General features: G+C 33.6%; 2 long non-coding RNA genes across 7 annotated transcripts in view; one reads left to right on the forward strand and one right to left on the reverse strand.

Annotated features, from left to right (window-relative positions):
- The window catches only part of LOC146996814 (uncharacterized), a 970,208-nt gene that overhangs the window by 375,405 nt on the left and 573,877 nt on the right, over nucleotides 1-20,926 (forward strand). For 2 of the 6 annotated variants that reach the window (XR_015041686.1, XR_015041690.1), the window contains exon 1: nucleotides 17,187-17,307. The exons of the other annotated variants lie outside the window; for them this stretch is intronic. This is a non-coding gene — a long non-coding RNA (uncharacterized LOC146996814). Of the gene's footprint in view, nucleotides 1-17,186; nucleotides 17,308-20,926 lie in introns of those variants that run through there. 6 annotated transcript variants of the gene reach the window in all.
- Nucleotides 1-20,926, reverse strand: part of LOC146996815 (uncharacterized) — a 71,923-nt gene that overhangs the window by 11,070 nt on the left and 39,927 nt on the right. The window lies entirely within an intron of this gene.

The following is a 20,926-nucleotide window of genomic DNA, read 5'->3' on the forward strand; positions in this document are numbered from 1 at the left end:
TTTTTGGAAGAAGTATGGAAATCACTATATGTTCAACATGAACAAATTCTTGGGAATTGTCCCTTCGCAATTAAAGAAAGTCAGCAACATGATCTTTACTCAAGATGAACGAAACTGAAGATTTTGTGGCCAGTCTTCTCTAACCAAGCAGATACTGTCATTTTGTCTCAAGGTCACAACGCACCAAGTTTCATTTTGAGCCAAAATTTGCTGAAAATAATCAGGATTACCATATTTCCTAGCGTATCCCCCTTTTATTACTAATTTTATCGTCCGAAATCGAAAGGGGAAAATTACGCGACTAATTTAATTTTCGAAGGATGCGGTTATAGTAAGACCGCAAAAAATTAAAAGCATTCATTGATAAACCACTGGTAACTATCGCAATAATATTTCTTAAAAAATACCTACATTCTAATAATAAGAATAAGCAGTAATATTAACATTACGCTATCTAAAAATATAATCTTCCCTGTAACTTGCATCTCCCTCATTTTTATTGTTGTCTCTGCAACTCCTTAGGCCTAAAATCATCCATAAATAAATTCATAAATAAAAATTGTAAAATTACAGTTTAGCTGTTTTTGACTGTATATGGCGTTTTATGTTTTTCTGTATTTTACAATTTTTAATGAAGATGTTTAGAGTTTTTTTTTTTTTTTTTTTGCCTTACTGGGAAGTGAGAACTGAGTTAATTCAGTGAGAAATATATCTGTAATGAAATTCGAGGAAATAAGTTTAAATGAAATAAAGCTAGGTAATACTTTAGTATGATGCTAGGAATAAACTAAAGATATTTAAATTTTAATAAATGCGAAGCAATTCATTTTATAGTGACAATACGGCATATTAGCCTTTAATAATGAAATGATTGTTTGGAATATGCACATGAGATTTATATTTTACATGGAAATAAGAATGCAAGGCTTTTAAAAATGCTCTAAAAATGTTCTCCTAGCACATTCCAGTGTTCCTGATATTCTTTCGAAATATAGTGAAATGTGTCTTTTGATATGTATCATATGTCCCATTATTCTGGATAGCTTGAATGAAAAGGTTTTGCGTTTTTTTTTTTTTCTTTAGTGCTCACCTTAGATTTGTTGTACGTTATCAACAGCCAAAAGTATACGTGCTATAGTTTAGATCAGGGGTTCTCAACCGGTTGTACGCAAGAGAAAAATAGGTGGTACGCAAAGAAACAAAGTATTTTTAACTATTAAATTCAAAAATTAGAACACAGACACCCTGATTGAGTTTTTTTCTCTAACACTCGTAAGCCCACCAGAGGCTGAGCGGTAAAGTCGCTGAACACTGGTAGTTCGGTCCGAGGTTCGAATCCCGCGAATGGGCTGGCTGCATGGGCGTTTTCGTGGTTTTCCCCATGTGTAACGTGTATACGAGCCAGTTTCCCTTAGAATGTCCTCCTCTTAGGCAGACAGCTCTTGAGGCTTTGCCATAATCACACACACTAACACTCGTAAATTTATGCGACCTGAGATTTGTTCAAGAGTGGTGGTGGGAGTAGTACTTTGTAGTGGTGGTACTAAAGGTTCTCAGTTTTCCTTTAGATGGTACGCATTAGACAAAAGGTTGAGAACCGCTGGTTTAGGTAATAATTTAAATTTACAAAACCATGTAACTCTTTGTTTTACAGCTTTGTACATTACATGTTATTAACGCGCTTTTTGTAATCACTTTACAGACCTAAGTCGCGGTTTTTGCCATCACAATAATAATTACAGATTCCACATAGTAACTAATTTATTATACAGTCTCGTCAAGAACAGATAATTATAAAAGCTCGCACTGAATTAAATTACATGCATGTCAAAATAATATAACTAATCAAATTGTAAATAATAATTAATTCATCACATAAATAGAAATAAAAGCCAATTAAATAAGGATGATGAAACTGTTTTCGCTAGAATAGTTTGAAACATGTTATTCGATCATTCTTAATTTCTTTTCTAAACATTCGTTATTTACAAATCGAGACTTGGTTTTACTTTCCCGTCAACAAGAAGAACAAACACGCTTAATTATAATTATAGATCAAACAAACTGAATAGGAGTATAAATATCTGTAGAAGCAAGGATACACCACATAACCAATCTTCTGAATCACCTGTTTAATCTAGTATTACGGCACTTAGTAACTCCTACTGAAGTGCTTTCTTGATAACGGTTTTGCTTTTTTACTCAGCATGAGTCTCATAATGACATGAGAGACAAGGATAGGGGTTCTGAAATGCACGTCCACTACTAATGGATATTAAATTTATAGTTGGGTTATTTAAACATATAATCGCTACATGTGATGAAAACGGGACTGCCATTTTCACTGCATATAAAGAGTGTGCTGGGAATACTTTCGAACAAGTAACGAGCAAAATGGCTGTGGCTCATATAGTGGCTCATATAGTAAGTTAAAAAAAGCTATACTATTATCTGATTTAGAAAATAAATTGAATAGCAGATTTAAGCAGGAGTTTGAAAGTTTGTTCGCAATTCTAAGTAATGACGTATCTGTCTATCTAGTATTGTTTCTTTTCGTTGGTGATCTTCGTATTTATCTTACTAGTCGCTACGCGGCCAGCCCTCGTGTGACTTTCTAATGTACCAGAAAAATGCCAAACATTAAATTTAAGAACTGCACAAAATTTTACTCTGCAGAACAACTTTATCAAAAACATACGAAAAAAAGAACTTTCAATAAAAATGTATTACATATAAAAATACAATGAAATAAGCAATATTCCTTAATACAAATATTAATTATCCTAATAAATAAATTAACCAACTTCCCGTTGCCTTTTCTCGACAAACGTCCAGTATCTAAGAGAAACATTAAATTTAAAAACTGTACAGAATTATCGCCCTCATTTTTCCGAGTGGCAACAGTGCTGATATCAGCAACATTGGCAACAGTGATATATTAGTAACGATGTCTGCGTGCCAGTGCTGCTGATATAATGACAGAGAATTATCGATTTGATGCGATTTTATCAAAAAACATAATATTAAAAAATCTCATTCGAATTTTGAAAAATCGCTTCGAGGTACATTGGCTCTTCTCTAGACGCACCTATGTACCAAAGTTCATTGCCCTGGGTCTATTAGCTCTCGTGCAGCACGAATGAAAGGCACACACACACAGACAGACAGACTCATTCTTTTATCTCATATAGAGATTACTGCCATGTATGTGCCGTATATAAATTCAAATGAGTTTTGCAAGGAGGCAAGGAAAATCAAGATATAACCTTATTATAAATACTTTGATGGCTTGGTTTGATTTATGTATTAGGGCGACGACTATTTGGCATAGGAAGGGATGCCTTCGTGGGGGACTTTCTAAGGAAAACTGGCTCGTATACACGTTGCACGTGGGGAAAACCACGAAAACGCCCATGCAGCCAGCCCGTTCGCGGGATTAGAACTCGGGCCCTTCGATACAGCAGTCAGAATTATTACTTTCCCGTCTGAGGGGGCCATCTGTTTGCTTACATTATTGCATGTTTCATCTGATTTTCTTCAACGTTTAGAATGTCATTGTTAAGATTTAAGTGGCCATTCGAAATGTATTTATTTGTTGTACAGAATGTAAGTACTGCCTACATTGTCTTTTATTTTAAACCTGTCATCGAAAATACTGTGGTGTAAAGATATGTTTTCCTCTTCGTTTTGAAGCACAAAAGCAGCAGAGTGGTAAAACTACTGAATGAATTTTACCCGAGTTCACATCTCGGTGAATGGGCTTAGTTGCACGGGAGATTTCTTGGTTTCCATACGTGTAATGCGAATACGAAACAATCTTAACATTGTGTCTCTACACTTAAAAAGGTAGTTAGTTGTACAGTGTTTCATAATCACTGTTATTAAATAATGAAAAATCTGTGAAGAAACGAATTTTGAATTTCGAATTAATTTTTTATTTATTTCGTGTTTTGTACGAATTTAAAGACATTTTAATTCAACAAACTGTATGATTTAAAATAATGTGTCGCCAGTCGACAAACTGTAAGATATTTATATTTCAAATATAATCACAAAAACTTCGAAATTCAAGAAAAGTTTATTCTCTATTAGCAAAGTATCAGATATATATTCGAAATTTAAACAGAAAACCCAACGATTTAAAAAGAAGTGCTGGACAAAATATTTTGAGTTTAATCAAAAAATTTGAAGTTTAATCAACAAACTCAACAATTTAAAGAAAGAAATGTGTTGTCACTGCCCAAAATAAAATATTTTCATTTTGCATACAGTACAGTATTGCCATTCATCAAATTAAAAGATAATTCATTTTTCTTTAAAATTTAATCTGTTTGTTATTGAATAAAATGATCAAAGATTTAAAAGCAATAAACTCAGTTCTTCATCTCTTACTATTACAAATTACTAGCTGCACTCGTTAACATCTTAAGGCATTTTCTACTTTTTATAACTATTTTCTGACGGCTGCTTAAGCAAATAACTAGGAATCTAAATAATCCAATTACTAAAATGAATAAATTGAGTGATAAATGGTTGCTGAAAAATGAACATATGAGTTTCTGCTGTTTTTAAAGTCTTCAAAGTCAAAAACAGTGTTATCCAGTTGTATTCGTTGCTTCATGCTTTAACATTTATAGCTTCTACTGTGTGTTTAATGCATAACAGCATGATTACCTACAAGCATACCTACAGTCATTGTGGATATTCTTCTGAATCCATTTGGCTTTGAGGTAAAATTGGACGCCATATTTACAAAATATTCTTTTTTTTTCCGCTTCTCTTTCCGCTATTGGAAGGGCTCATGGCACTGCATTATATGTTTAAAGTAATACATTGTGGCGTTAGTCTTCTTCAGTTTCCGTTTCAATGACTATCTTATGTAATAATTTTTGCGCTCTTGATTATAGGTTCTAATTCGAGCCTTACACCCTGTTTCAGGCTTTCAGTATTTTCGATATGCGCTCTTTAATCTGTGCAAAGTAAGAATCCAACTGGGTTTCGCGTCTATTATGACGCAGAAAAATTTGACACCTGGAATATATTTTTATGCTTTTAACACTGAACTAGATAGTAGCTTGCCTCGCCGCTATATGTAAAAGCTTATGAAAGATGTTAATATTTTTATTTTGCTAATGATATCGTTAATTTCTGTTCATGACATAGATCATTTAGTATATGCAGGTTTTTTTGTGTTTTCTTTCAGAATATCGCGTGTTATTTATTTATTTACAACAAAACTTACATCATTGACGAAGGCGATAATATTTGTATATTGCGGTCGTTAGCTTGCTATTATGTTACTGAAGAAGGGCTATCTGCGTTGAATTATGGATATTGGGAATACCTTGATCGCTTTTACTTCTTTCGCTTACTTATTGTGTGCTGATAACTATGATAATTACAGTTAATTCGATTTGTATGGAATTCTATAACAGAAAGAATGTATTTTTTGTCTTTAAGTACGTATCCGAGCGCCAATGAGAGTAGCGCTATTTGTAATGAAATGGTATTTACCTAGCTGCCTTAATCTTCACAGTAAATACATTATTTATCCAGGCGATGCCGAATAACACAGCAATTAAGAGATAAAATTATTTTTTTTCTGGTTAATTGTTACTCAACCCTTCAAGCAGCTGGTGAATATTGTGAAGCAGTGTTGTGATATTGTGAATTAAAGCATCTGGTAAATACTTGAAAACTTGCATATAGGTAATCCTTGGGTTAATTTCATTCTTTTCACCCATTAGATACCCCAGAATAAATTTTTAAAAAGGTTACTAACAGTCCCACTAGAAATGTTCATGAAATTTCAATCTGGCAACAAATATATAGAGCAATGCTAATCTGAAACACGAGCAGTTGGAATAGTGTTTTAATAACTAGTACGAAGCAACACAATATAAAAATGCTTATTTGAAATTACTACACGATTTAATAACAAAAACAATACGAAATTTTGCAGCAGTTAGAACCAGAATGAATGCTTAAAGTTTTAAGTGATCGACTGATTGCAGTAGGAAAACTTTTAACAAAGAATACGAAGTATTTGTTTCTCTTATTTTATCTTTGCTGGCGCTGTCATATCCATCTAGACGAAAGCGAATGGTATAGTTAGCAGATACGTTAAGTACCCAGTTTAAATAGGTTTTGAAGTCAAATAATCACCATTTTGTCATTATGTTTCAGTTATCGCGCTGCAATACTATCATGCATGGAGTTTTTATAGACTACAAAGAGTGAAAGTGAGTCATAGTTATATCAACTTGATACCATCGTTTTCGGTTTCGCAAAATAGACTGCAATGCAGATGTTTATCTGATTTCAAATAATTTTATTCCAAACACAGTTCTGATTTTCAAAGTTGCTAGTTTCAAATAGTTTCGCGTTACACTTGGGAAAGCCAGTTCGTTACTTAAAAAAATTATAATAAACAAAAATAAATAAAAGTGAAAAGGAATAATTCCAATTTAACTTTCAGAAGGAGAATAATTGAAATGCAGCCAAGTCTAGGGGCTGCAGACAGGTAAAAATCGAATGAGTTGGCATTTTCTTTATTTCTTTTTTTCTTCGTTATGGGTCGGACGGACGATCTAGCGCAGTCGAAAGTGGGTCAGGGTTAAGTTTACACGTCGCGTCTGCCGCCAAGGAAGGCTTTCTTTAGTAGGGACTGTGACCAAACTGCACAGATCAAACCTTAGCGACCTGATCTAAAGACTATAAGCTTCAAATAGTTTCGACACGCTTCAAATAATGTTTGGTATTAACTCTTAAAAGTGACCCAGAGCTATCAGCCTCTTGGCAACAAACAGCGTGGAATTAGGAACTCTGAAACGGCGCCATTCCCAGCGTATAACTTTTGACTTAACTATAAGCTTAACTATCGACAGCTTAGCTGCGAAAAATAATGTAAACATTCTTTTAATACGTATTTTTCAGATCCTATGCAGTATATACAGTACTCTCCGATTGTAGCATTAACTCAGTGTAACACAATTTTCGATACTGCAGTCATGGCGCAGGTTGCTGTCCTATGCGCAGCATTTTTTCAAGGCCCCCAATATATATTTTCATTATTTTTAAAGCAAAATAGTATAAAAATTATAGACTGGTTTTTGTCTCACAGTAACGAGGATGATGCCTGTAGATTTTGTAGGATTAGAGGTAATGAAGCCCTAAATATATGCTGCACACGGAGGTTAGGAAAAGAGCGTTTAAAAGTGAATATAATTGAAATGACAAGAAATAAAAAAAAGTGTTGATTATCGAAATGGTAAAGAAATGATGTTAAAATTCAGGAAAATTTAATGGTTTCAATAGAAGTTGGGGGGAAAAAAAAAAAAAAAAAGAAAAAAAAAAAAAGAAAAACAAACTATACTTACAGTTATCGAGAGGTCAAAATTTGTTCATTCGAGCTCTGTTTAAGTATTCTTTAACCCTTCTCTTCTCTCAGATTTTATGGTCCATTAAGAAGGAATGAATGAAGTAGCTTTTCTTTTACATCCAATTATTTAGAAAACAGAGTTTCCCCATCCTCTATTTTCTCAATCGGAAAAGAGGAACTTCGGGAATTTGATGTTAACTCTGCCTAATTATACGATAAGACTTTACGAAAATTAGTTAAAGGAGTTTTAAATGCAGTAATTGCCGTTAGCATGTTTTTTAAAGTGTATCCTACGGCTGACGGAAGTAAACGTTGTGCAGACTATGAAAAAAAATTAAGAAATATGTGAGGGTCTGGAATAAAATAAGGAATGACTGGTTAGTATCTAAGATCTAATAAGGCGCAAAAACGCAGTGTTTAACGAATTTGCGAAAATGCGAAATAATGTAAAGGTAAATAGTAATAAAATGGTAACTTCCGTGTTTTCAAATAAAAACGCATTTATCGCAGCTCAGTTTACAATTAACAGGGACATCAAAGTTCTACCTATTTGAAAAAATCTCGATGATAAGAGACAGATTGAAATTCCTTTTCCACATTCGTATGTGAATAGTCGACTAGAGTAATTTTTGAAGTATCAAAATCTCTCTTATCTTTATAAGATAAGAGCGCGGTCCCAAAAGTCGCGCTTAGCCGTCTATAATCTGGACGTTTTTAAAAACAAATCTCGGTTGTGTCAGTTAGGGTAGTTTTTGAGGAGTACTCCTGTGTTACATTGTAAGTGGTTCTTAAGGGAAAGAGCGGAGGTAAGGTTGCTGATCTGCGTGACCATGCAGTGGGTGATCACCTCCTAACTGAACCCGCCTGGAAGTGACCAACCAAGAATCAGCAGGAATTATTTGAAAGGTTATGGGAATCTTTTGTTGAAACTTCATTTATTTACTTCAGAAAGCTGAGCGTAGCATCTCTTTATAGCATATTCAGATAATATCGACCTAATTTTCATGGAAATAAAAGCTACCAGCTCTCGAAATACGCTGAGTTTTTAAACCTCTGTGCTGTTCTTTGACTAAGGAATCTTCCGTGGAGATTATTTTAAGTAAAGTATCCTTTGTTTCATATAAGAAAAACGATGAACACTCCATGCTCTTTCAACAGTCGGCGACCAAACCTAGACTAATTACGAGTATTTTGCTTCATTATTTTGGGTAAATTAATAATATGAAAATAAATAGTTTCAGTGTCTTGTTTACATATAACATCACAATCGCATTGTAATAACTTAAATGTAATGCAAAGTACATTTTGTAATCATGACACTAAAATATTTTTTATTAAGTGCCAATCTGAACGCGAATAAAAGTTAATTTTCAATTTTACCAATCAATATTTTACCAGTTACATAAAGGTGAATTTCCTTTTCTATATTACGTTTTTAACGGCTTCTTTTTAAGAATTTATAAAGGACTTTATTAGCATCTTGTGTATTAATTGAAAATCAGGCGCATCCAACCTCAAACCACAGATCATATATCACCCTTATAGCCCACAGATCTGATTTGCATATAAACGGAATATATATATATATATATATATATATATATATAATTTATTTCCTAAACCGTATTGATTAATTGATTATATTATCTCCTAAGTTTAATTAAAGTAGAATTATTTTAAAAGTGTGCATCCATACTGGTAAGTTATATTTTGAAAGATGTTTTGAAGTAATTTGAAAGCAAAATGTTAATAATGTTTTAACGGGGACTGGAGTTAAATCATCACGAAGAATAATATTACAATTGTAAAAGTAAAAATTAAAACATGTAATTATTGTCATTGATCGGAAATTAGTTGACTTTTCAAGGGGAACAAACCAACTCCCGTTCAATGATCAATAATTGATAGAAATACGTAAATATGAAAGTGTTTCGTCTTTACTCGAGTTATAAATTAAAGCCAAACCGGCAATTCTAGTCAGGCCAAATATTTCCGCGAATAGTTGTTACTCAAAGAACTGATTCTCATGAAGCATTTTAGTCAATTCAATTTGGAGTAAAAATCAATTACTGTAGAGAAATCTTGTAAAACTCGAGTAATCGTCCCCGACACTATCATCTTTATGTATTTGAGTACTATATTATTTGTAGAAATTAAACATTGGAAATTGTCATTATGAAATCGAAATCAAAGTAAAGTTGAAATAAACATAGAAGATTATAAAAAAGATAAATAATGCAAACTTTGCAAAAACAAATCAAAGAGAACATAAAAATAATATAAAAATAATATAAAAATAAAATAGAAAATAATATAAATAAGATCAGTGAATGTACATGAAGATATAAAGGCCAGAAAGGTATTAAGTAACTTACATTCTTTCTAGTGGGGGAGTTGGCAGTGTGTTCTCTTCGTGTCTGACTCAGAAGTGTAGGGTGTCCGAAAATTCTTAGCGGCAGTCATCCCTCAAGAATTCCAAGTCCCACCCACTACCATAAATTTCTTCACCCAAGTCTTGCCGACTGATATAATTCAAAGCCCCTACTGCCGCTAAGAATTTTCGGACACCCTACACTTCTGAGTCAGACACGAAGAGAACACACTGCCAACTCCCCCACTAGAAAGAATGTAAGTTACTTAATACCTTTCTGGCCTTTATATCTTCATGTACATTCACTGATCTTATTTATATTATTTTCTATTTTATTTTTATATTATTTTTATGTTCTCTTTGATTTGTTTTTGCAAAGTTTGCATTATTTATCTTTTTTATAATCTTCTATGTTTATTTCAACTTTACTTTGATTTCGATTTCATAATGACAATTTCCAATGTTTAATTTCTACAAATAATATAGTACTCAAATACATAAAGATGATAGTGTCGGGGACGATTACTCGAGTTTTACAAGATTTCTCTACAGTAATTGATTTTTACTCCAAATTGAATTGACTAAAATGCTTCATGAGAATCAGTTCTTTGAGTAACAACTATTCGCGGAAATATTTGGCCTGACTAGAATTGCCGGTTTGGCTTTAATTTATAACTCGAGTAAAGACGAAACACTTTCATATTTACGTATTTCTATCAATTATTGATCATTGAACGGGAGTTGGTTTGTTCCCCTTGAAAAGTCAACTAATTTCCGATCAATGACAATAATTACATGTTTTAATTTTTACTTTTACAATTGTAATATTATTCTTCGTGATGATTTAACTCCAGTCCCCGTTAAAACATTATTAACATTTTGCTTTCAAATTATTTCAAAACATCTTTCAAAATATAACTTACCAGTATGGATGCACACTTTTAAAATAATTCTACTTTAATTAAACTTAGGAGATAATATAATCAATTAATCAATACGGTTTAGGAAATAAATTATTATATATATATATATATATATATATGTATATATATATAATAAAATAAAAAACCCTTGAGGTATTTGACTGCTTACATAATTGAACTACATAATTGAAATTAAGGTTCGGATCAGTGTTACAAGATTGACAGTGCTCAAAATTAAATTAAAACAACCAAATACAAAGACATTTTCAAATTAAGAGCCAAAATACATTTCTTTGTGGTATTTTGTTTGGAAAACAAATCGCCTTTTAAAGAGCACTTTATCATTTTTTTTTATCGCGTTTTAAGTTATTACAATGCGATTGTGATGTTATATGTAAACAAGACACTGAAACTATTTATTTTCATATTATTAATTTACCCAAAATAATGAAGCAAAATACTCGTAATTAGTCTAGGCTTGGTAGCCGAATGTTAAAAGAGCATGGAGTGTTCATCGTTTTTCTTATATGTAACAAAGGATACTTTACTTAAAATAATTTCCACGGAAGATTCCTTTAAATCGATAACCCTGTCGAGCAGTTCCAAAATAAAATTCAGTCCAACGAGCTGATCAACGATGCCTACTCTGCTTAGATGTAGGAAACTAAAATATATGACATACAAAAAAATAAGTTTTACTTATAGAATATGTGAGTCAAAGAACAGCACAGAGTTTTTAAAACTCAGCATATTTCGAGAGCTGGTAGCTTTTTTTTTTAGAGTTTAAGAGCTTTTGAAGTGGAAAATATCAAAAAGCAAGTATATCGTAACCAGAAATCTGCCCACCGATTTTGCAACTGCTGATGGATGTGCTATTCATTGTACCAGAAAGACATGCTCAGAGAGAATTCCTGAATTCCTTACCATGAAAACATCGAAAAGTATACAATGATTACTGCCATTTTACAGAAACGATTTTAAGACCACAGCGAGCTTTAACTACATTTCAGTACTACTACAGGGTGGCGCATATATTATTTATTGATCAGATAAATATTATCGAGTAAGTGTTTGTAGTGTTTGTAGTATACTGTGAAATAACAGTATACACAAAAGTGTTTAATGCAGCAAAAATATAATTCAAACAATATAGATATCAGCGAACCTTGAAATTAATGTCCTGTAAACATTCGTCTTCCCCTTCGATGCATTGTTTGAAGCGAAACAGGAAAATGATTCAGGAAGATGCTTATTCCAGGTGATGCAGAGATGATGATGCATCTTACATCTTCTTCTATGACGCATCTTAACATGTTCTGTGGAACAGCATGCACTCCCAAAAGTCGTGCTTAGCCGTCTATAATCTGGAAGTTTTTAAAAACAAATCTCGGTTGTGTCAGTTAGGGTATTTTTGAGGAGTACTCCTGTGTTACATTGTAAGTGGTTCTTAAGGGAAAGAGCGGAGGTAAGGTTGCTGATCTGCGTGACCATGCAGTGGGTGATCACCTCCTAACTGAACCCGCCTGGAAGTGACCAACCAAGAATCAGCAGGAATTATTTGAAAGGTTATGGGAATCTTGTTGAAAGATTATTTACTTCAGAAAGCTGAGCGTAGCATCTCTTTATAGCATATTCAGATATATCGACCTAATTTCCATGGAAATAAAAGCACGAGGCTGATGGCGATCTTCAGTTCATCAGTCGTCAGTAAATGATGAGAAAAGAGTTTTCTGTTTCAGAGAAAGATTAAAGGAAATAATTTGGAGCTGTCAAATCTGAGCAGAAGATGACCAAATCAAATCGCAAAAGCGGATTTGGAAATTTCTCTCAGTGTACAGGCATACATGTGCTTATCATTGTTCCATCCTATTAGAATCAAATTGTTTCCATCAACAGTATTTCACACAATTCTGATGACATTCATTTTCCAGTTGTAGTACCCGCTGGGAGTCTTTGACAGAGTCTATTTCAATGAAGACATCCATTGCCGCAGTCTCATCTGCACCGCCCAACGATTCATCGTCTACTAATTGCTTGACTCCTAGTTCTTACGGATGCGTGAGAGGGTGTATTCTCCATCCTTATCGCGAGCCTTTGTAGCGTAATTGGAAGCATATCCGACTAGCATACGGAAGGTCCGGAGTCTGAATCCGACAGAGGTTAGCACACATTCTTTATATTATCCTGCTCCATACAACCTGATGACTCTACAAGTGGTACCTGAACTAAAATGTGGTGGATGATAATTCCAAAATTTGGCGATTGGGTCCTCTCCTCTTTAATCTCCCTTTAACTGTGGGAGAATGTAAGTTATTTTCTCCCTTCTTACCGATTACCTTCGCGGTGTAATTTTGAAGCGCGTTCGGCTAGAAATCGGGAGGTCTGAGTTCGAGTCGCAGCGATTGCAGCGCACATTTTTCACGTTATGCTGCTCCAATAAAGCTATAAGTACTCCACAAGCGGATTGACGTAACATCACGATTATTTCCTGAGAATGTATGCAAGCAATGAGTTACACAATAAACGAAGCCTCTGCCTAGATACAGTGCATATTTGCTCTTTCATTAATGTTTGCAGCTTACATATTTGCTGAATATTCTGCCTAAATTAATTTAGCGGGTTTTTAAAAATGTATATATTCTATTGTATTATCTTTTAACTTTATCTAAATCAAAGAAAAATCAAAAACATGTAAATAAATTAATTTTACTTCAGTTAGAAAAACGAACAAGCCATCTCGTGAGTTATAGTTCTCGATATCAGAGTTCAGGTAATAGTTCTACTTATGTATTTACAAAAAATACAAATGCTACCTTTTTGGAAATAATGCAAATGAATAAAAAGTTTTAAATTTTACGTTGGCGTGTTTCTTTTTTAGTTAACTGAAAGCGTGTTTCTAGTTATAGAATATTGTGTTGTTGAATTTCAGATATTCAAATACAGCATAGAAAACACTGTTTTTTTTATTTTTGTTTGACTCTTTTATCCCGACGTCAAGAAAAATGTGACATCTAGCTCACGAGTTTCTTACGCTCAGCATTATTGGCCAAATTATACTCGATCGCAGGGAACACGTGCTTTTATCTGGAGATATTTCTGGAAGCGGATAAGATGATACTCTTTTCTGGAAGAATCTGAGAGCAGTTCGTGAACACGAACCAATTAGTTTCTTTGTCAATCCATTTGCATGCTGTTCGAAAGCCACGTGACTATCTCTCAAATTCTGTTATGCACTATTCTGTCCGTGTGACTCGTGGTATATTTTTGGGCAAGCATTTGCGCATTAGGAAATGAGATGAGTGACTGAATTCATCAGTCTGTTAACAAGCTAAGTACTTAAAGATTCAGGAACATCTTTGTCAAAATCACCGTTTTCATGGTGTATGTGACAAAGAACATCACGATCTATTGGCAAATTCATAATAGACAAATCACGTGCACAAGATCTTGGCCTACTTTTGAATCATAATAATGTATTATTTATCTGTATAATGTCGTGAATAATTTTAAAGTAACTTCAAAGTTCTTTATAGCAACAAAATTATAAATACAACATAAGCATTTTTGATTTTCGTGTGTGGATTATGGATTGATTACTTTTGTCGTAAAGCAAATCGTGAAATTTCAGTTGTGTCCTACAACTGTGTCTTGGAAATTGCTCCTGGGAGTCTTCCAGTTGCCATCTGAATATACTAACCACGACCTAAAAGATCAAATAGGAAGAATATTTTACATTTCTTACTCTCTTTTCGGTAATCTATCTCTTCTATTTGTCTCGACATGGTTTATAATTTTAAAAGTAAACATTGGCCGCCCAACCGGTATAGTGGTTAGTGTCTCTGACTGCCGTGCCCATGGGCCCGGTTTCGAATCCCGGAAAAGGCTTAGATGGTTGTAAATGTATAGTGTCGGTGTGGCATGGCCGCAGTCCAAATATGCAGCAAGCCGAAAGTCCTCTCGTGTGGTCTGTGGAAGGGAAGAGGGGTCGGATACCCTCGGAACCGCGCCCCAGGGTGCTCTCCATCAAAACTGCGAGAGGAACTAAACCAAATCGCAATGTCACCTGTTAGGTGCTCAAACGACAGGCGTAATCTTGCGCTCCTTGCCACAAGGAATTTCGTGGGCTTGGGCTGACTATGTTAGGCAAGTGAGCATAAGCAACAACAGCAACAAAAGTAAACATACAGATTCATTCAGTAGTACATATTCATTTTACATACAGTGTCCGTCAAAAAAAATATTATTCACTTTAACAAATAATATCTGTGGAAGATTTTAGAAGTTGGAACAGATATTGTTATTTACACGACTGTAAAATGCCCTTAAGGCATTAAGCAATACAGTACAATAGTCTAGTGAGAAGGGACTCCCAGATTTAGCTTAGAGTTGCCATACACGGTTAAACGCCCTAACCCCTAGAAGCGATCCAAGGAGGCAGAGATGGAAGGCAACGCATCCACGCAACAAAGAAAACAACAAAGTAAATTGTACTCCATCCTCCTGTGTCGGGAAATTTTGATTTTTCGTAAACCAGTGGGCAGCCAGTGGTCGCAGGTGATGAAGTATATTCATTTATTTAATTAAAAGTGAAATAAATATTAAAAGTGAAATAAATTTTTAAAATTATTTATTTTATCTATATTGTTCCTAAATTTCTCCATTTATCAAACTATGTGCAAAATATTTTTACAATTTGAGAAAAAAAAAAGCATTTCTGTCTAAAAATAGGCAAGTATTTTAAAATTATCAATTTGCCATGGTAGAGAACTAGTCTACCTCTTGAAGCTACTCTAAGTCGTACTCATATCTACATTTACTAATTAAGAAGAAATGGTGATGAACACTGAATTTTCGTTGTCAAATGAAAGAAGTTACCATTTACAACATAAGTGAGGCTAGAATATTTATTACTGCAAGGCATCTGCAGCTTTTTACTTTTAGAAACGTATCTCCATGGAAGACTTTCTAAAGGATTAGATTAAACAGGATATTTAGTTAAGGCAAATCACATCAGAATTATACTAGCAAATTCCATCTCAGTTTTGATCGACAGCACGGCGAAAGGAAAGAAACTAATAATTTTGTAGCATTCGTGTCCTAACAATAAGCCTTTTGAGATAGAAGTATTTATGCTCCCAATTGCCCAAAGATGCAATGGCCACAAAAGTCCATGTTTAATTTTGCTTTTTTACAAAATGGGTTAAGTAAACGAAATATGCCTCGCCGGGGATTCAATACGTAAAAGCCAAGCCAAATAACCCACATGGAGCGAGACGACAAACTCCCCCCCCCTAAAAAAAGTAGAAAGCTTTTAGACTTTATATTACTCCCAAAGGGGCGTGTGTTTCATTTATACACACATACACATTTCGAGAGCATTTGGGCAAAAAAATTAAAAATACCATATCTTTAGAATTTCCATTAGACAGTCTCGGCGCTGGAGATAAAAACGTTGGATTCCTTACAGTGCTGTCACTGCTCCCTTTGAAATCACTCAGTTTTTTTAATCAAAATTTCGTTGAAGTTTTACAAAATATGAAAGAGATAGTTAAAAAAATCAAAATTCAGAATTCTTCCAGCAGCTATCCATATTCGAAAGAACGTTATTTAAAATTACGTGATTGTACGTTATTCAAAATTTGTTGATGGCTCTAGGTACCGCTGTTTTTTCTCAATGCGAGAAACATGCATACGTTTATGCAAATTCGTAATTTCTTTAAATATAATGAGGGCATTTTATAATTGTGAAAGTAGTATTTTAAAAGAAAAGAAGGGGCCTTTGCATGTGAGCATAATTTCCTACACGTGAGCTGGATAAGGGGTTGCTTACTTGAGATATTTAAGCAATCTAAGTACTATAGTACATTGAGTTAAAATTAAGTAACTATGTTGCTTTTTAATGTAAAATATAATGACTGGTTGACAAATTATCTTCATATAATTTTCAAACTCGGGCTGCAATTATAAGAAAGAGATGGCATTAAGAAAAGGCACTTTAAGCAAAAATTATATATTTAAACCAGAAGTATTAAAATACGTAATATAAAAATCAGAATATTAGACAACAGTATAATTAGAGTTCAATTCCTCTGAATTTATAATAAAACTTTTCATACTGTACAAGCTATTAATCATAGAAGAATTATATTAAAAGAAACCTTAAACAATGTTAAGATTAAAACCACAAAGAGATAACTTAGAACTTCAATTGAATTTTATTTGCAGTGCACAAAAGAGGCCTTTGGAAACTTGTCATTAGGCGATTAAATACCGAATTAAAACATACGAATAAAATTCGACTGCAGAACCAGAATTTAAACATTCTAAGAAAAGCAAAAGTTAAAAACTTCGAGTCTTCCAACCGGACTTAAAATGTTTTCTGCTTTCTGCCTATTCTAAAGTGTAATGTGTGTTTCGTCCCTGACACGAGAATACAACTGATTGAGTTATAGCAGGTGCACGAATGTCATTTGAAGGAATTTAAATGCTTTACGAATGCATACATGGAGCCGCGTGAATAATTTTTAGAGCCTCGAAGATATTTTATTTTAACAGGATGTCTGTTGAAGTATCATCATGCATGACTTTTAAGATCTACTGAACTGGTTTTTATGAATTTCTCCGACATAATTGTGAGGGATTTTAAATTATTATTATTTATTAAATCAAATTTATTTCATGTTTCGTATGTCATAGCTTTTACATTTTTATACATGTCTGTTAAATGCGAAGTCATTAGTTTGGTGTTGCCAATAAAAATATAAATGAAATGTTATCTGAAATTTATTTGTTAATAATTCCCGTTTAAGTTTTAAACTCCTAATTCAAAGATAAAACGGTATCAGAAAGTTTGCTTGATTTTATGTTGTCGATAACTGCTGTTATGGGAAAAAATCTGGAAGCAATCAAGTTTTGATTAAAATGATAGGCATTAATCCCAAATGCTTTCATAAATTATAACTGTGGATGAGTATTCGCGTTTTATTTAAGGGCGGAAGTCATAAAGTCAGTTTTTTGTTTAAGCAGGAGACATTTGTTCAGCTTCAGGCATTTCGGCTTCAGAAGGTTCATCCCAAATTATACTGAAAATCTTGTTATTTATAATGAAGTAACTCACAAGGAATTAGTACGTGAAAAGCGTGCGGTTATCTTCCTATTTTTCAAAGCATATTACTTTGAGCAACTTCTGAAAAATATTTGACGCGTTATTTCAGAATACTGAGCATATCTGTTTCTTACTGCAGGATAATATTTTTTGCGCAATATTGATATCGCTCAGCTGTTTATCATAAACAAAGTTGCGGCTTTTAGTCATCCAACAGAACATTTTAAGACTGTATTCTGTTTCTTTAATGGAATTTAAAATTAAAGAAAAAAATTTTTTAGAAAATTTCAGAAACTCAGAAAAACGCAAGAAAGGAATGAAAGTGTGTTTAACAGCAGCTTCACAGATGCTCTATGATCGTAACATGCGATACATAGTATTACAAAGAAATGCATATCAAAGTACAAGCAAATGGCAAAAGTTTTTAAAAGTAGAATTTTAGGGAACTTTGTCATTTATATGAATAACTCTGAGCTGTTATATATATATATACTATAAGAGAAAACCAGTAATAAAATTCACTAGAGAACTCAAATCTTATGCAAACTACCTCTTTCAACCGAAGAATTGTTTTCATACAATGCACTATTTTTGTTGTTAAGTCTTACAAATTTCTGTGAAATATTATGTATATTATCAAAATTCTGGTACGTGTACGTCTCCCGCCTTCCTAGCGCGCCTTCGTGGTGTAGTGGCTCTGCACGCTGGGCCGGTATTCCAGAGGTCCGTGGTTCGATTCCCGGCGAAGGCGTTGTTAATTTTTCATTACTCCTGCTTCCAAAAATACCTAATGTCTCTACTCGTGAAGCACTTTAACATTGACAGTACTGATAAGTTTTAAGTTAGAAGAGTTAATTGTGAAAGTTTGGGCATTTTCGTAAGCCTGAAATATATTCTTATTGCTAAAATGCCTTTTGGAATTTGTTTTATGCAGTAATAAGCAACCATATGCTCCTGAAATCCAAACTAAAGTATATTATTCTATAGCTTTGGATGTAAGATTACGTCCCATATGCGATAAGTAATAAATGACCTCACGTATAATCCGAATTAAAAATATAAGGTGTGCTAACCCTATTGCCTTCAATCTAATATGATTTATATAAAGTAAAAATGCATGTTGGCTTCACATGCAAGCTGAATATATAGCCTCATATACAAGCGGAATTAAAATGCTTTGCCTTACTTCCCTGAAAATAAAATGCCCCAAAAATGTATCAAAAGTCTTCTCTGGATATCCGAAATATGGACAGGATAATCTTTACCCAGTAATCTTTGATATACACTTTATGTTATGTAAGCTGGTAAGCTGGTTTGATGTACACTTTTTGTTATGACGATGTTAGAAGGATATAAATGCAAAAACCAACTCAAAAATATACAAAATTACATATTATTTGTAGATACTATTTATTATAATATATAAGAACAATTATAACTTTATTAAATGAGCTGCCTTTGGCAGTGTAATAAATTAAGTGCAGTGCCAGCTTCTTGACTTAGATAGGCCTCATGAGATCATCACTCCGTTTAGGTAGGTAGAATTAACGTATTATACCTTAAAGGAATTAAAATAATGCATATGGTAGAAATTCCTAAAATGTTACACGTGTAATAAGTTCATTTCTATAAGGTCCGAAGAACAGTTTATAAGGAATTATTGCACTTCCTCGTGCATGCTTTCATGATATGAGTGGTAACACATCCGGCTAGCAATCAGAAGTTATGTGGTTGGAATCCAGGCCAGGACACAATTGATTTCTCATGCACCATGGCTCAAAAAGCCAAAATATGCCTACAGTGGAGCTCGATTAAACTGTGAGGAAGGATAATTCGACACGTTCTGAACTTAGCTGAGTGTTTTTGATTCCTCTCCCCTCGGACGGCTTTAAAGGAAATAAGACTGTAAAGCATTATCGCCTGCTCCTGTGCATGTTCCCATGTAACTAATAACACGTCGGAAGATCTGTTCGGATCATGGCGAGGGTGTAACTAATAACACGTCGGAAGATCTGTTCGGATCATGGCGAGGGTGTAACTAATTTTTCTTGTTTCTCGCTTATGCTACTCATCATACCTCTGTCTCTGAAACCTCTGTATAAAATGCAACGGAACACTTGCGATATTTAGGGTTAAAGTTTACTAATAATTTTATGCTACTTTCTACTCTGTATTCCTAGTCTCGTTATGATACTCAGAGCAGATGTTTCTGCAAACTCTATGGCATGTAGTGTAATTTAAAACTAGGATGTAATCTTAATCGTGATCTGATTGGCACTTGTTCTGTGGACTTGCGCTGGAAGGTGCTGGTAGAACAGTGATAGAGTATCGAAGGTTGGCAAAGTTTGGGTAAGTATCAACTAGTTAGCTAATCTTCCGTGCCAATCTAAAGTGTGTTGCAGTTCTGCGTAAGATTTGTTGTAATCACGTTTTAATATGAATATGCCGGCAAGCACTTGTTGTTGCCAGCTGATGAGAAGCCTTCAGGTTTAGTTTGTTTCGTTTTAGTTGTAATATCCACAAGTCGTAGCTAATAAAATTTATGTTAGAGCTGATAAATTTTATGTTAGAATCGTTTCTAATAAAGTTGATATCTTTGCGTTATTAATCGTTAAATGGTACCAAACGCGACAATTTGCCAACCATTAGGCATAACTTACGTAGATAGCCGTTTGGCGCTGAGAACAAGCAGTAAAAATTAACTTAACCACAGAAGCTACACATATACAACTCGCTAATTTTAATTAATGCTAAACTTTCGGCAGACGGATCAGTCTTGTCTTAGTAGTGGTAACAGTAATAGAATACAGTTGAGTCATTAATTATATAGTGCCTTTTCGAAATCAGGTGTGAACAAAACAAAGTATAACTTTAAAAAAGCTTAAAACAATCGTTAAAAACAAAGAATGGACCCTTCTTAAAAAATTAATTTAATCTTACATGAAAATAGAAGCAATAAATACTGCAGTCTAAACATTTTTAAACAAATAATACTCCGAGAACATAAATGAATTATTTAATCATATATCGTTTTATAGGTTTGAGAACAAGTAAATCAAAATCATAAAATTAAGTTTTCTGTTTTCTATTGAGCACAGGAAAAAAACAATAAAAACTGTCAAAAGTCAATTAAGCTACATCAAGAT

Source organism: Stegodyphus dumicola, chromosome 6 (genome assembly GCF_044657685.1).
Source record: "Stegodyphus dumicola isolate Sdum_Otavi_A_Nest chromosome 6, ASM4465768v1".
NCBI classification, from domain to species: Eukaryota; Metazoa; Arthropoda; class Arachnida; order Araneae; family Eresidae; genus Stegodyphus; species Stegodyphus dumicola.